The sequence below is a fragment of the Mustela nigripes genome, chromosome 3, assembly GCF_022355385.1.
Source record: "Mustela nigripes isolate SB6536 chromosome 3, MUSNIG.SB6536, whole genome shotgun sequence".
NCBI lineage: Eukaryota > Metazoa > Chordata > Mammalia > Carnivora > Mustelidae > Mustela > Mustela nigripes.
The window spans coordinates 129,221,173-129,239,474 of NC_081559.1; the positions used below are offsets into that span (position 1 = coordinate 129,221,173).

The following is an 18,302-nucleotide window of genomic DNA, read 5'->3' on the forward strand; positions in this document are numbered from 1 at the left end:
CTCTCTTTCTTCCTCTCTCACTCTCTCATTCTCCCCACCCCCCTCATCTATAACTCTCTCTTTTTCCTCCCCCTTCCCTGCCCAGTTTCTTCCTCTTGATGCATCTTTTTCCTTAGCTTATGAATAAGGTCACAAAATTAAAAAACAACAACAACAAAAAAAAACAGTGATTACCCTGACACCTCCATCCCCCACACCTGGACAGCGAGCTTTCCCATCCCTCGTGCTTCTTCCCTCCCTGTTCAGAGTTTTCCACAAAGTAGTCCAGACTCACGGTGCTCACTCTCTCACCTCCCACTCACTGTCGGGCTGCTGCTGCCAGGCCTTCTGTTCTATATTATTACTGAAAATGCTCACTCAGAGGCTGGCAATGACCTCTTAATTGTCAAATTCACTTAGAGCTCATCCAGCTTCATTATAATTGATGACTTTGGTCACTGCTGACTGCTCCCTCCTTGAAAATTTTCTGTTCTGGCTCTCCCATCTCTGGAGTTTTGCCAGGCAATTCCATCTCTTGAACAGCACTTATCCTACCAATTAAAAATTACTTCTAGGGGCACCTGGGTGGCTCAGTAGGTTGAGTGTCTGTCTTCTGCTCAGATCATGATCCCAGGGTTTTGGGATGGAGCCCTGCATCGGGCTCCGTGCTCAGTGGGGATCCTGCTTCTCCCTCTCCCTCTGCTGCTCCCCCTGCTTGTGCTTTCTCTCACTCTCTGTCCTGCTCTCTGTCAAATAAATAAATAAAATCTTTTTAAAAGATTACTTCTAATATCCATATGCACATTAAGCAGATTTCTGATGCAGGCACAGGTAACAAATTTTGTTTGTTATGCCAGTAAGAAATTTTGAGTTAGTACTTACCCTGCCTCGTTTGGGAGGGATGACTTATCACTAAGTCCTTAAAACGTTAACTTGCCATTTTTAGTAAATAGCTTATATTCCCACTGTTACGCTGAAGCATTTTAAGTAAGATCAGACAATACAAAGAAGCATTTTAATGTAAGACCAAACAATAAAACAGATGTTTATCCCTTTTAGATAACAAAATGGCACATAATATTCTCAAGAGCTACATTCTTGGACCAAATATTTAATGGAAATCTGATTTTATAATTCCTTTAAAGAAATGTCATACAAGGAACCAACAATAAAGGGCGTGTAAGGAACACTCATCTTCATGTGCTTTTACTAAGTACTTTATTGACTAAGAAAAAAGGAATTTAGTGTTCCTTCTGGGAACAATATTTGGGACTGGAAACTAAGTGAGGTATTTGGGAGTATTCCTATAACTTGGATGCCAACTTTATATAACTATAAAGTAGGAGAGCAGTAAGAGAATTTGTTTCTTCTCCTGAGTTGTATGCAGTGCAAAGTAAATTAATTCTAAATTGTACCTAACCAGGCTTTTAGTTATGTCCACATTTTTTTTTCCATAGAAGGAAACAGGAGCACTCTCTCTCTCTCTTTATCTCTCTTTTTCTCAAACTCTCTATCTTTCTCCTTCTCTGTTTCTCTCTCATTTGCACTTGCTCTCTCTCTCTCTCTCTCTCTTAGATTGTAAGAACAGAAACTCTAGATTGGACTTAATAGTCAAGAGAACCACTTTCTTTGCCGCATGTAGTTCAACCAACTGAAAAGCTTGTAATATTTCCCAGCCCTTATTGATTGAATACCACCTTCACAAATTTTGTTATACCTACGTACACACTTGTGCCAAAGACTGGCCAGCTACTCATTAGACCCATTTGTTTCTTTTCCTGGCACATAGCTGGACTACTTTTTCCACCTTCCTGTAGTCAGGGGTCCCATGAGGTTGAATTCTAGATCATGGAAAGTGAGCAGAAGGGATATGCCCCCTTCTAGGCCTGGCCCCTAGACAACTTCTACGTGTGGTTCTCCATACTCCTCCCCTTTCTACCTGTTAGATACAGGCAAGCACAGACGCTTTGGAGGCCACGTGTTTAAAATGGTGCAGCTACAGTATTGAAGGGACCTGGGTCAGGGTCATGGCTTGGAGGAAGAGAGTTGACCACACAAATTGAGAAGAGGGTGATGAATTCCTTTGAGGCATGAGGCTCTGAGAAGCAGCCCAGAGGGGATGGTCAGAGAAAGGGTCTCCCAGGCTTGGAGACCCTGAAGTAGTAGGCAGGAGTTCTACCACCGACGGGGAGTTGGAACATTCCAAGTATTCCACAAAATGTCAGTGCCTCCTGTGTGCCCAGAAAGGTCTCATGGAGGACATGGTTCCAAAGCTGAGACCTAAAGTATAAAAAGGAAGGGGCAGAAGGAGTAGCAAGTGCAGAGGGACTCCCTTCTGGGAAGAGTCTTCCAACCAAACCAAAGGCTTGACTTCGGGACTAGTTTCATATCGGCTGCTTTCAAAGGTCAAAAGGCTATCTGAAAAAAAAAAAAAAAAAAAAAAAAGGCTATCTGGACTCCTCTGGCCGGCCCACTCTGAAAAGACTAGTGAATTAAAAGGCAGATTGCATCAGTTTTAAACCCTTGTTGAGTGGGAAGATTACAGGAAAAATGATGAAAAGCATACCATTTTTTTTACATGTAGGGAGACAAAAGAACACACGGCTTGGATTTCAGTTTTGTTTTCTTTTCCTTTGTTCTATATATGCCCCATTTTCTGTTTATTCAGCTACATGTTTATTTGGAAAAGTAAATTAAGTCTGTTTTCTTTTTTTCTTATTTAAGAAAAACAAAGACTTTTAGTTATTGGTCCTGAAGTTAAAGCCAAGGCTCATATTTTTACATTTTATATTATATTTTCCTTCTGAGATAGCAAAGATGCAAGAAAACAGGTGAAGTCCAAAGTGTTTGTAGGACTTCGTCACTGTGCATTTTCTGATGGCCACGAGGGAAGATTTTCTGTACAGGAAATTCTATCTATTTCGATTCAGGGTTTAAAATTACTATGCAATTTATTAAAGTGACAACATTTTGAGGATGCCTGGGTGGCTCAGTCAGGTAAGCATCTGTCTTTGGCTCAGGTCATGATCCTGGGGTGCTGGGATTGAGTACTACATGGGCCTCCTTCCTGCTCAGCAGGGTGTCTGCTTTGGGGAGTCTACTTCTCCCTCTGCCTGCTGCTCCCCCTGCTTGTGTGCTGTCTCCCTCTCTCTCTCTGACAAATAAATAAATAAAATCCTTAAAGCAACAACATTTCTAAAAACCTGTTTTTTTTTTTTTAAACTGTAGATGCTACATAGAATGTTTACTATTCCATTTATAAAATCTAGTAAATTTTAATGATGACTTTGGGGGGAATTTTTTTTCTCTCTATAGTCATAGAATATACATAATACAAAATTAACCATTTGAACATATTTATGCGTATAATTAAGTGGCAGTAAATACATTCATAATGTTCTATGGTATCCCCAATATCCATTTCCAGAACTTTTTCATCATATCAAAAGAAGCTCTGTCCCTATAAATAATGACTCCTTATCTCCCTCTCCCCCCAGCCTCTGGTAACCTCTATTCTGTCTCTCTGTGTTTATCTATTTACTTTCTGTCTCTGTGTATTTACCTATTCTAGGTACCTCATATAGATGGAATCTTATAGTATTTGTCTTTTTGTGTCTGATTTATTTCATTTGCCATAATGTTTTCAAGGTTTATCCATATTGTAGGATGTATCAGAATTCCATTCGTGTGTAAGGTTAAATAATCTTCCATTGAACTTTCAATCACTATTTGATCTACTTAAATTCAGTAGTCTAAATTCCTTTAAATAATCTGTTCCATTTACAGTTTAAACTAAAGCCCTTTAAACATTTAACCTGCATTCATGAATTCATTATAATTATCCTTCTTCTGAAGCCCTTCAAAAATTCACCCTGATAAACAAAACACTCACTAGTTTTTAAACTACCCGAACAAATCTAATAAATCTAATAAAATAAGCCTATACGTCTATTGAATCTCAAATTTTCTTAATTATTACACAAATCTAATGAAGTTTTCCCATGTCTTTCAACTTAAAATCACAGGTGTAAGATTAATTACCCAATTCAAAATTTGAATTGATTTTCTAGGGTGAATCTGCCAGAGCTAACATAATCTGTCTGACTCTGTTGAGAATCACAAAGACTATACCTACCAAGTAAACACAGATTGTCCCAGTGATTACAAAATCCTAATCTGTACTTCATAAAAGAGTTTTAAAACTGCGGAATTAGCTTCCTTTCTCCCTCTGTAGTCAATTCCTAGTGTTAGAAATGCATTTCTCCCATAAATAAGCATCGCAAACATTTGAGCTTGCTAACTGTTGAGGGATTTTCAGCTGGCAAGCAGAACCTAAATTCCACTAATGGATTTATGGGTTGTTGTTGTTTTTTCTAATAGTTGGTAGAACAAGAGGATATCTCATTCCATACCCTTCAAATATGATTAGTTTAGCAGCCCACAATCCCAGGACTCGGATGACATTAGATTTCAGTATGCAGAAGACTTTGCTCATATGAAGAGGTTTTTTTTGGTTGGTTTTATACATGCTAATTCTTTAAAACATTTTAACGTCTTTCCGTGCGACTTCATAGACATTCGTGTACCTCTCCATGTACTGACATCCACGTACTTCTTCCAACCTATCAGGTGATAACCTGATAGAATTCTGTGTTCATTCTATATTCTAGGTAAGTTATCAATTCTTGTAGATATTTAAATACCTTTAATTGGATTCTGCAATTCTCTCATATCTCTTCTTGCTCCATGCTCACTGACCTGTTAAGATCCAGAAGTATTTATAGTCCAGACTCAGCACATTATTGTTTAATTTTAAAGCTTAATCAAGGTTAAATAGCTAACTCTTTATTGATTCATCCCTTCAAGAAACAGTTATTGAAAGACTTCTGTGTGTTAGGCCACAAGAGTACATAGATGAATAAGACTTGGTCCCTTTCCCAAGAGATTTTGTGTTCTAATAAGTGAGCCAAACATGTAAATAATTACAGAACAGCCAAATGCAGATAATGATCTCTTTAAAGTAAATCACATGTACAGAAAAAGTAAGCAGAAGCTAACTGGGTCTCAAAACACCAAGCATGGCTACTCAGAGCACGTGAACATGGTCTTAAATGAAGAATATTGCATCACGAGGAAGGAAACAAAGAAAATACATCTTAAATACTGGGCAAGATATGTCAAAAAGGCTTGGGGAAACCATAAAATAGTCAAGAAGGCCTAAGGAAAACCTGCATTACACAAAATGTGATGAGTAATTGCATATGTTCAGTTCACCAGGTGAATGGTGGGGGTCAGCTTTGAGGGACCTTGAATTCTGTCTTACACCAGTGATTCTGAACCTATTTCATATTTCAGCACTCATAGAGAAAGCTAACACTTCTAGGCCACTCTGTGGTAAATAAATCACTTTTCTCCCAGCAAGAAATGACTGGTCCAGAGGGCTTGCTACCCCAGGCTAAATACACACACACACACACACGTATGCACACCAGGGAATGAGGGAATTGATATTTTATCACATCCATACATACTCAGGTCACACTAGTTGGGATGTTCTGCTAGATGATGTAGGGTCAATAAATGGGTTTAATCTTGAGAAGAATAAGATCTGATTCAATTTTCTTTGAACAGAAAGAGGAAAGGACTTGCGAAAAAAGATCTCAGAGGAAATGGCACTTTTTTTTTTTTTTTGATAGAGATTGTCCTAGGACAAGGAGAACTAAAAGTAATAATAGAGGCCACTAAAAAAATAATAGTATTCAAGGGGAAATGTCCAGAATTATAGAAGCAGATAATAAAAGGACTTATAGACAGACTTCAAAGTCAACAAGTATTTGTGACTTGATTGGCTGGATTCAAATGAAAATGATAAAAATATATTGGGGGAAAACTGGATAACTAAGAAAAATTAATTAGGGAAAAATTATAACTGTTTAGACAATTTTTTTAAAGATTTTATTCATTCATTTGACAGACAGAGATCACAAGTTGGCACAGAGGCAGGCAGAGAGAGAGGGGAAAGCAGGCTCCCTGCTGAGCAGAGAGCCCAATGTGGGACCCGATCCTGGACCCAATCCCAGGACCCTGAGATCATGATCTGAGCTAAAGGCAGAGGCTTAATCCACTGAGCCAACCAGAACCCCTGTTTAGACAAATTCTTAGGACTGTTTTTAACCCTTACCTTTTTGAGCATTAGTTGCCCTGTCAGCCATTCCATGCTACTTTATTGACCTCAGAGTGATTTTAGAAATTCATTATTCCATTATTTAGAAACTATATTAAAGTGGGACACAACTGTCAGCACTGATTTGGGGAACATCTGATTCCAGAAATCTAGACCCAGGAGGGCAACAGAAGCGAGAAATGTAGCCAAATAGAAATGAAAAACGGATGAGTTTTCAGGATTTTCTTTTTTTATCTTATTTTCTCTAGAGTCAAACATTCCTCCAAATGAGCCCCCAGTAGGGACATGGAGGCCTTCAACCACCAATGATTCTGTACAGATAGTGGCTGAAAATCACAAAACTTTGGAAGGGCTTTCGATAGAGCTAAATAGTGGTTGAGAACAGTGAGCAGCCATTCCATCCAACTAAGATTAACTGAAGGGTTAAGAGTGTATCTACTCAGATGCCTGGGTGGGTCCAACCGTGAAGAGTCTGCCTTCACCTCAGGTCATGATCCCAGTGAACCGGGATCAAGTCCCACATAGGCTCCTTGCTTAGAGGGGAGGCTGCCGCTCCCCTTGTTTGTGCCCTCTCTCCCTCTCACCTATTCAAATGAATAAATAAGATCTTTTTTATTTTTTTATTCTTTTTTAATTTTTTTATTAACAGATAATGTGTTATTAGCCCCAAGGGTACAGGTCTGTGAATCGCCAGGTTTACACACGTCACAGCACTCACCATATAACATACCTTCCGCAATGTCCATAACCCCACCACCCTCTCCCTAGTCCCCCTGCGCCCCCCAACCCTCAGTATGTTTTGTGAGATTAAGAGTCTCTTATGGTTTGTCTCCCTCCTGATCCTATGTTGTTTCATTTATTCCTTTCCTACCTCCCCAAACCCCACAGGTTGCCTCTCAACTTCCTCATATCAGGGAGATCTTTAAAAAAAAAATTTTTTTTAAAAGAGTGTATCTACTCTAGCACAACAGAGCTCAGTTTTTGTGGCTTTTGAAAGAGGTGAGTCACTTTAAAGAGAATAGAAAATGTACTCTTAAAGATGAAGCCAAAAGGAAGAAAAAAAAATTATCTACTGTCTGTCAAAATATGAGAGAAACAAAACTCAAGTGTGTGTGCGGCGTGTTGAGGTGGTAGGAGAGCGGACGCAGATGTGTCACTGGCATCTTTACAAAGTTGGCACAACTCTTGCAACTAAGAGCGAGGCAAGAAGCCGCAGTAACAGATGATTATTATCAGAGCATCCTGCACGGACACTACCACTAAGTTCCCCTGCAGAAGAATCAAAGATAAAATACTAAAGTCGGGCCAAGGGATCGTTACAGAATGACTAGAATAAGCCTATCACTGGATCTAAAGGAGTAACGCTGAGCACGTTATGAAGAAGTCGCTTTGAGGACTTCGCACCAAGGGAATATATTATCTACAAAGAATCCCACGGAGCGATTTGAAATACCGAGAAAAAAGATCTCCCCTCGGGCTTTGTGCTACGCCCAAAGGTGGGGTGGTGGAGGGTAGGAGGGCAAGGGAGTAGAGAATAAAAGCAATGCCAGTCAAACGCTCAACAAACGGTGATGGAGATGGTCACGTGTGCCCTGGACCGGCCCGGGGCCCTTGGTCCAGACTCGGAGACTACTTAGCACCAGTCTTGGTGAGAGGGAGGGCTATACTCCCAGATGACACTCAGCTCCACGAATTCTACTTCTACTGAGCTTTATTTCCTTTCTTGAACCAGGTCTTTATATAGGGAAGCATACCTTTCCAGGATAAACCTCAGGCTACAAAGTGTGGCAGGCTAACTGTGTTGCCCTTTTCCAAACTAGCTGCTCTTTCTAAACAAGAGAAAATCAAACTAGACACAAATTCAGTGTAAGTTCCTCAAGGTCAGGCACTCTTTGGGAGACCAGGGGGAAGAGAATGTTGGAATTCTAATGAATCATGGTTATGCTAACCTAAAGGAAGCTTCTGGAATTTCAGAAATCAGTGCTTGATGGGAATGTGCCATCAGAATAAGATAAATGGGCCAATAATACCAATAACAACCTGTCATTTGCTGTATGCTTTCTGAGTGTAGCCCTCCATGGCCACTGCCCCATCTAGGACAACCACACCGGTAGGTGGTCACTGTTCTTATTTTATAGATGAGTACAATGAGGCTTTCCCAACTCACATAACCTGTAGGAAGTGGAACTAATACCTGACCTAGATACTTCAAGTACCAAAGTCCATATGCTATCCAACACCCAATTATGCTTTTCTTTCCAACAAGGATAACAACCAAATTCTTCCTGAACAGGAAGAATAGACATTAGTCTATTAGACAATGTCTAATGTCTATTAGACAATGTCTAAATAGACATTGGTCACTCACTAGATTAAAACCAGGACATTCATGTTTAAATATTGAGTAAGAATATAAATTAGTTGCACACTGTGGAGAAAAATAATGGGCTAGCCTATTAAAATTTAAGTGGAAACAGGGAGTCATATATAATGTAATACATCCAATGATCTTGCTCCAAATCCATTGTCTTGTTTTATTTAGCTCCGAACACTAAATATGCAAAACTTATCATTAGAATAACGGAATCTGAAGATCCGATTCAAATACTACAAAACTGTGAAAACAACCTTCTTCCCTAATGCGCTCTCCCCCCCTCGAACAATGTGACAAAAATGTAACTTTCCTTATTTTCACAAAAACAGATTTTTCTTTCCCATGGTAGGCACATCCCAGAAAACTTAGCCATTTCAGTAATTTTCAGCCACCTCAGAGAGGAGCTCAAGGAGGGCTGTCCTCTCAGCCCTGATTCTGAGGTGAAGGTTGACATGGTGGCATCAGATGTGAGGGGGCAGGGCTGATCCCACCGTGACCTCAGCTGTCAACCAGGTCTCACTCTTGGCTGTTAGCACTCTGCATATAAACCATAGTGGAGTCTGGGACCCTAGATCAACTTCCTGAGTTGACCCTAGATCAACTGCTTCTTCTCTTACACCCTCCATATCTCACAGGGCTCTTGTAGTCAACCCTAACTCTTGTAGTCAACCCTAACTCAGAACCATATAGAGAGGGGAGTTCAGGAAAGTCCATCTTAGATAAATTGACACATTACAAATCACAACATTTAATGATAAAAATGAGGCATTACCTGGGTAGCACAGTTGGTTAAGAACCTGACTCTGAATTTTGGCCCAGCTCATGATCTCAGGGTAGTGAGATCACCCCACATTGGGCTCCATGGAGCCTATGGAGCCTGCTCAAGGTTCTCTTTCTCCCTCTCCCTCTGCCCCTCCCTCTCTAAAAATATTTTTTAGAGTTAAAAAAATTAAATTAGGGCGCCTGGGTGGCTCAGTGGGTTAAGCCGCTGCCTTCGGCTCAGGTCATGATCTCAGGGTCCTGGGATCGAGTCCCACATCGGGCTCTCTGCTCAGCAGGGAGCCTGCTTCCTCCTCTCTCTCTGCCTTCCTCTCTGCCTACTTGTGATCTCTCTCTGTCGAATAAATAAATGAAATCTTTAAAAAAAAATTAAATTAAATTAGGGGCACCTGGGTGGCTCAGTGGGTTTAAAGCTTCCACCTTCAGCTCAGGTCATGATCCCAGGGTCCTGGGATTGAGCCCCGCATTGGGCTCTCTGCTTAGCAGGAAACCTGCTTCCTCCTCCTCTCTCTCTGTCTGCCTCTCTGCCTGCTTGTGATCTTTGTCTGTCAAATAAATAAATAAGTAATCTTTAAAAATGTTTAAATTAAATTTAAAATACCTCAATAAGCTTTAATTAAGTTGAAATTTTAAATTGTTCCAGTTCCTTTTGGAACTTGTACCTCCATTCCACTTGATCCATAGAATTGTGTCCTAATATAATGTTTAACCTTAAATTTTTTCTTATCCCATCATACATCTCTGCAATGAAAAATTGTTCATAAATTGAAATCGTATTTTCAAGAAATGTTATTTTTCATGAATAAAAATTCTTAGTTTGTATAGCCCCATTATCAGTTTTAATTCTTAAATTAGGAAATTTCATGGTTTGTTCTTATTTCAGATTGTTTTATCTTTCTTATCTGTCTTATTTCAGATTGTTCTTATTTCAGATTGTCTTAACTAATCTTGAGTTGAGTCTTTCCTTTTTCATATATCTTTTAGGATCAGCATTTTGGTTAAACTACTGAAAGTTTTACTGGGATTGCTTTGAATCCATTGATTAACTGAGCCACAAATCAAATTATATCTTTATAGCATTGAGTTTCACAATCCACGAATGTTTTCTATTCTTCCAATTGTTTAAGACCCTTTTAATTTCTTTCAGTATGTTTTGTGTAAAGGACTTGCAGATTTTTTGGATTTATTCCTATAAATAAAAATTTAAGGGGTGCCTGGGTGGCTCAGATGGTTAAAGCCTTTGTCTTCGGCTCAGGTCATGATCCCAAGGTTCTGGGATCGAGCCCCAAGCATCAGAGAGCCTGCTTCCCTTCCCCTCTCTCTGCCTGCCTCTCTGCCTACTTGTGATCTCTTTCAGTCAAATAAATAAATAAAATCTTTTTAAAACGTTTTTTTTAAAAAAACGATCCCAGGACCCTGAGATCATGACCCGAGCCAAAGACAGAGGCCTAACCCACTGAGTCACCCAGATGCCCCTTTAAAAAATTTTTTAAGTTTTTCCTGTGACCAGGTTTTAAGTGTTAGTTTGTGTTTGGATGGGGTTATACTTACAGTTATTGGCTACCAACATGATTGAGCAACATAAAACAATTCATCAATATGTGTAATACGTTTCCATTTCCTCAGTCAAGTCGATAAACAATAATTGCAATTATAACTGTATCCAAAGAAAACTTAAACATAAAATGAAACATTTAGTGGAAGAGTACTTCTTAATGAAAGGGAGTGTTTCTTTTTTTCGACTGGTCCATGTACTCATGGGTGAATATTAGTTATTGCTAGGATGAAAGAGCCTACCTCAAACAATTTCAGTATGTGGTACTAGTGTTGTATATATAGAAATTTTGCACACAGAAAAAATATAGGAATGGAAAGACTTTGGTTATAGTGAAGTCCTTCAATTATTTTAGTTCCTTGCTTTTGAGGAATTTTGCCGATAGTTTTGAGGTCCTAGCTTTTACCAGGCACTGTTCTAGGTACTGAGTATATAGCAAGGAACAAAATCAGAAAAGATCAGACAAAAATACTTATTTCATAAAGCTTAAATTGTAGTCAGGGTGTCAGAAAATGCGTAAGATTTTTTAAAGGAAAATAAATAATACAGCATGGCAAATAGCGATAAGCACACAAGAGAAAAGAAAGCAGGGGAGAAGGAAGGACGGGGGGGAGGAGTGAAATTATAGGGAGAGTGGCTGAAAATATATGTGAAAAAGTACACAGTGATCTAGTACCAAAACATATTTTCAAGGTACTAAAATTTATTACAAAATTGGTTTTGAAAGCAAAAACAAAAACAAAAAAAGGAGCCACCTACCTGGTCATGAGTAGCTATTATTTTATCATCATGTGAAATTGAAACAGCTGTGTTGTTTAGTGACCTGGAGGATGATAGTAGGGCACCAACATAAGATTCCAGATGGCTAAGATTAATACCTTTCATGGTAAAGTGGAAAGAAGACAGTTGTGGAGGAGGCTGGAGAAACTAAGAACCAGAACAGCATCAGGTACTTTCTCAGGACACATACATTGGAATTTGGGCTCTTTGAACAAGCACCTGAAACTGCACCCCATTTGCAAAGTCTGTCCATCTGGGCATGCATTCCCCAGCTGAAGACTACTGGTCTCTTAATGCTTCCCCTCCCCTCTCCCTAGGACAAGGAGAGGCTGGATATTCTGGACAGACCTGGGGTTCCTCCCAGACTCTCCAGAATCTCCCAGTGACCGCTCCCAGTGTTTTCCAGACCAAACTGCCGGTAATGGCAATGACAGTGATATCGGGTCTCCATGTCTAAGACAGAAATGAGAAGAGCCCATTTCGCATGGCTGTTACCAGGAAAGAAGAGGTAAAAATGTTGAAACACTCTGATCTGGACAGCCCAACCTCTAGGACTGAGGACTCTGCTCTCCTGGCCCGGAGCTAACTTATCCTTGAACATCACAATGGGTGGAGGTGCTTCCCTTTTTGAGTTACACGCACTTTCTGAAAGGTGGGAGCCATTTTAAACTCCCTGCACCATGAAGAGAACAACAAGCAATAGCCATTAAGGTTGCATTTAGGTGTCTTGTGTCTGCCTGAAGGGCTCTTCGGGTTCCTAACGCCATTTGGAACAGGCAACACAAGAGCCCCGGCCACCCTCTCTGGGCACCCACAGTGCTTCAGGGCACTGGCCAGTCACTGTGCCCACCACACACCCATCATGGCGCCAGGCACAGCCAGACCACAGCCTGCAATTTGGCCCAGCACAGCATGCCCTCTGAAGACTCCGGTTCTGCAGACAGCAGATGACAGCAGATCAGTGATGCTGCAAAGTAGCTCATTCCCTAGTAGCGCAGGCAGAGTTTAGTTGCCAGCTACCTCCGAAATCACTGGTCTTTCCTAAAAGCCCTCATTATCTGCAGGGTGCTGCAGAATCCTATCTGTGTGAACTCAGTTGGTGGCAAAGCCTCTACCTCGGCTTTTCTCTTATGAATTCATATCACAGAACAAGTAAATCACAAGGCAACAGTCCCAATATTTGAGTTCTTGATGCCCTGAGCAATGCCTCCTTCAGACTTCCTGGCAACTAGTACAATCAGTGTGTATTAGAACTGTCTCCTATCCAAATAGCAGGAACAATGATAGGCCAGGAAGCAATTCGGAATAGATATGTTGATTGGGTCTCATCTTCCTGAGTCTTTACACTGCTCTGAGTTAAAGGTAATGTTCCAGGGCCTCGGTGTTTCTTAATTCAGTGACATGCAACACGCAGCTTAAGTTGGATCAGAAGCAAAACACCTATATTCCAGTAATTATTTGGTGACTATAGTTAAACCTGGGGCATACATGATAGCTTGTGCTCTCACTGGAAATGGCACTGCTTCAGGTCCATGTTTAAACAGACGTGTTTGCTGCTTCGGGTGTACACAATCAATCGGGTTTGCAATGTCTGAGTGAGGAACCGAGTCAGTAGCCCTGAGTTGCATATTGGAGACTTCATTTATGACAGAAAGTTTCCTGTAGTCAAATAGAAAAGTTGCAATTGGTTGTGTATCTTTCACAAGGGGAAAACAACCCCCAAACTATACAGTGAGCTGTTGCTTTAAATCTAGAGGAGATTTGTAATTCCTTCAGGTCAGGGAGAATCCTCATCAGGGATATGGAATGCCTAAAGTAACCACAAAGATATTTGGTTACAAGTAATATGATTTCTTCCAAGAAGTTGCTTGGCTGTGCTGTTGGAAGTTGGCACAGGAAATACATTCGAAAGGACGGCAAACAATGAGGTTTCCTGGCTGCCGGCTGTCCCTGTGGGATCTTTTATAGTAACACCTCAGTTTCCGAGAATGGGTAAAGAGAACAAGGCTTTGCTTTTCTGGACAGCTGAGGCCAACTATTTGAGACTTTAATACAAAGTATACAGAGTGTACAGAATTCAACTTCATTGTCCTTCAGGTCTCCCAGCAAACTATTCTCCCCACACCCACTCCCGCGTCCTTCTGCCTTTCCCACCTCTTCCGTGGCCTGTCACCCTTCTGCCCGAGATCCCCATATGCTGTTCTCACTGTAATAATTAGATTTCGTGGGAGTTTCCTTTGCATTCCTCTTCTTCCAGTACCTCTGAAAACTTGTCTCTGCCTTTTTTGTTCCTTCTCATGTTTTGTTGAAATGTATCTTAGTTCTACTGGAAAAATTCCTTAATTCAGTATCTTCTTACATCTTTCTCATGAAAATGAATTTTAGAATGCATAGTAGCTTTACTTTCTTAATCATATAATATAATTCCCTTATGGAAAACTTAAAGGCAAAAAAGTCTTGCCTATTGACTTGTTTTCAAGTCTTTTGTTAAGTTATCTTTTAAAAAAAAAATTCATTTTTTAAAAGCATTTGACATCATTAGGGAAAAAAGAAAGTTTTCAGAATCAGCACACTCACCCTCCATTTAGGCTCCAATTTACTGCTTTACTTGAACAATCTTCCCATTCTGGTAAATGGCAAGTGTTGGTATACATATAAAAAAATAATTTTTATACAGGAGCATCATCATCTCATGGCTTGTAGGTTTCTGTTGCCAAAAAAACCACGTTGCCTTCCATCCATAAAGAATTCTTGATATTTTCAGTTTCTTAAGTATCTACCTTTTTTTTTTAAATTACCTACTTTTCAGGGACGCGTGGGTGGCTCAGGGGGTTAAGCCTCTGCCTTCGGCTCAGGTCTCAGGGTCCTAGGACTGAGCCCCGCATCAGGCTCTCTGCTCAGCAGGGACCCTGCTTTCCTTTCTCTCTCTCTCCCCACCTGCCCGTCTGCCTACTTGTGATCTCTATCAAATAAATAAATAAATAAATAAATAAATAAATAAATAAATAAAATAAAATTACCTACTTTTCAATAATTTTTCCTTAATAGTTACCGTTTTGGAGATTTTGTCTAGTTCTAGAAGCTTGATGTTTTAAATTTTACCAATATGCGCTATTTAATTTTAAAGATTTGAAAATTTTACCTCACACTAGAATTCTGATATGTGGAGAAAGTGTAGCTCATTTATCGTGCCACCCACTGGGATGACCATGTGTCCTTGTTGGGTTAAGATGGTCCCTGTTTACACAGGTTGTCCTGGCATCCTGTCTAGTTTAGGTTTTGTCCTAGATTTTTTGGTTTTCAAATGAAATATTACCATTAATAATTGTATTAGGGTAATTTAGGTTGGGTAAGCTGATAGCACACCAAGCTCAAATTCTCCTCAAGATGTGTGAGAAGCAAGTGCAATGAGTAGAATTCTCCTTTTAGCACATGGTTAAATATGTAAGAAAACCAACGCCACCACCCCCATCCCGTCTTCTCCCCAAGTCTTTAAGGATACAGTGGAACTAGGACCTTTCTTTCAAGGAGAGCAAGTAGGTCAATCAATGATTAAAAGTAGGTGTTTGGACAGGAGTAGCAGAGACAGCTAACTCCTTTCAGTGCCAGGCAGAGGTGCACCAGCTCATAGCTGCAAAGTGGGGTTAGTAGAGGGCTCTCAGAACTGTAACTGCCTCCCAATGAAGCTGCAATGTTTTACTGACAAAAATAGAAACTCTCGTTTTCAAAATGTATTTGTATATATAAATGTATATATAATACCTATAATATATAGTATATACCTAATTTTATATCATACATTACATATAAGTGTTTACATACACACAGTAGCATAAATAAACTATAGTATTTTTTTCTTCATTCAGATTTTATGAATAATGCTGTTATAAACATTTATGTACAAATTTTTGCAAGGACATAATGTTTCCATTTCTCTTGGGTCTGTACCTAGGAGTGGAACTACTGGGTCATATGGTAACTCTGTTTAACCATTTTAGGAACGATTTCCAAAGTGCCTGCACCATTTTACATTCCCTCCAGCTATGTTTGAGGGTGCTAATTTCTCTACATCCTCACTAACATTTGTTATTATCTGATTTTGATTTGCATTTACCTGAAAACATTTTGGTAATGAGCTTGATGTTGAAAACAAACAAAGAATTTGAGCATAGTGGAATACATTTTCTGTCTTTGCTTCTTTTCATCCATCAGAGTTAGGAACATTTGAGCCTTTAAAGAAATATTTTGAAAATCAGTCTAATTTTCCTCCAATAGTTGTGAGCATTGTTAGAAATGAAACTTCTACATTTTAGTTGCATTGCATTCAAGGTCAGTTGAAAATTTAAATTGAATCATTCAACAGATGAAGCACCCCCAAATCATCCTTTGCACCTTTTAGTAAATGGCAGTAATTGAGAATTTTATAAAAAGGAGAATATTGAAATTAATGCAGACCGAAGAGAACCAGGCAAATTAAATAATGAGAACTCAGATGTTAAGCAAGATTTAATTTTTCAATTTTATAATTTCCTCTTGAAATATCTCGACTTGAGAAAAGACTTTTTTGATAGAGCTCCTGTTTTTAATTGGACGAATTTATATTCTGCACCAAAATGAAAACAAGCTGATTTATGAGAAGGCCTAAAAATGTTGCAGCATTTATATTTGATTTTTAAAAATCATAAAGAGATAACAATTTATTTTGTTGTCTTATACAAATCTTGGCAAAGATACACTAAATGAAGGTTAAAAATAACAGTACCTGGGAGAGTATTTGACTAAATAACATTACACATATCCACTCTTAGCAAATTTGCTTGGAGATTACCAGCGCCTTAATGGAGAGTATTTCCATAGTTAAAAATATTATTATTTACATAGTTCATTAAGATATCAACAATTTCGAGGCACCTGGGTAGCTCAGTGGGTTAAGCCTCCACCTTCAGCTCAGGTCATGATCCCAGAGTCCTGGGATCGAGCCCCGCATCAGGCTCTCTACTCAGCAGGGAGCCTGCCTCCCTCCCCTCTCTGCCTATTTGTGATCTCTGTCTATCAAATAAATAAATAAAATCTTTAAAAGATATCAACAATTTCATCTTTACTAACCATAAACATTTTTTGAATAAGATTATAAATTAATCTATAAAAATAATAAAACCATGTTGAAAAATATGTATTGCAGGAATATTCTGCTGATCTGGTATATTAGAGATAGAGATGGCAAAGGAGCAGATTCATATAGTCCATGAATTTATACCAAAAATGATTCTGTTCATGTTACATTTTAATGTTCAAATGATCAATATAAAAAAGTTTTCTTTTTGTTTGGCTTTAAAGCATACAGATATCAGGGTGCCTGGGTGGTTCAGTCAGTTAAGCATCCGATTCTTGGCTTCTGCTCAGGTCATGATCTCGGGGTCCTGGTCTCAAGCCCTACACTGGGCTCTGTGCTCAAAAGGGAATCTGGTTGAGATTCTCTCCCTCTTCTTCTGCTCCTCCCCCTGCTCCCTCTCTCTCTCTCAAAAATAAATAAATAAGTCTTTGAAAAAACTGTAAAGTATACAGATATATGCTATCTTTATTATTATAAAAGATTTTACTTTGAATATGATTTTTCAATTGAATGATTTTATTCACAAATGTATATATTTATAATTTTGTTTACTTACAAAACCCTCTTTAACTTTGGAAAGTGCCTTGTAATCACATGCTAATTCAACTTTTTTTTTAATTTTTTATTTTTTATAAATATATATTTTTATCCCCAGGGGTACAGGTCTGTGAATCGCCAGGTTTACACACTTCACAGCACTCACCAAAGCACATACCCTCCCCAGTGTCCATAACCCCACCCCCTTCTCCCAACTCCCCTCCCCCCAGCAACCCTCAGTTTGTTTTGTGAGATTAAGAGTCACTTATGGTTTGTCTCCCTCCGGATCCCATCTTGTTTCATTAATTGGTGTGATTTTCCTTCTAATTTCCCACCCATTGGTCAGCAAGATGGAGTCGATGTTTGATTAGATATCTGATCTGATAAAAATTTTATCCAATCCAACCACTTAAATGGTCCCTAAGCACTGCTTATTCTCTCTGGGAAGATCTTTTCAGTGTCACAGACTGACTCCTCTTCCACTGTTTCTTTCCCTAACATAGTGTCCGGGTAACTTATGTGACCTGGTAGGAAAAGGATGGGCTTCAGGTTCCTCTAGTCTCCAAGGGGATTGCCTGGAAATGGTTCTTGCCACCTGGTTGTTGTGTACCCTATGGGACTCCAAAGTTCATGTCTACACAGTGATCTGGTGAAGCTTTGATTGACGCATCTTATCTCAGCTTCTTCAATTGAGGTAAAAGGATACAGCAGGCCAGGTATTGATCAACTACACCCAGATTAAGTCAAGGCTTCAGTAGAACTTCTGGTAACCTCAGACAGGAGCTCCTCAAGGCCAACACAGTCATCCCTCTCTAAATCACAGGTCACTGACATGCCTGTCTTGAGCTAAGGATATGACACAATATTACATACCTAAACACATGCTCCCTCATGGAGAGTTCAGTGTCCCTCTATGCCTACATATATGTTCATGTTATAGTGCCATAATATAACCAAAGTTTGATGTAAAGTAACCAATACTTTTAATGGATTACCCTCC

The 18,302-nt window shown here is 39.4% G+C and overlaps 1 protein-coding gene across 1 annotated transcript in view; it reads left to right on the plus strand.

The window, feature by feature from the left end:
- The window catches only part of NKAIN3 (sodium/potassium transporting ATPase interacting 3), a 638,062-nt gene that overhangs the window by 608,555 nt on the left and 11,205 nt on the right, over window positions 1–18,302 (plus strand). The window lies entirely within an intron of this gene.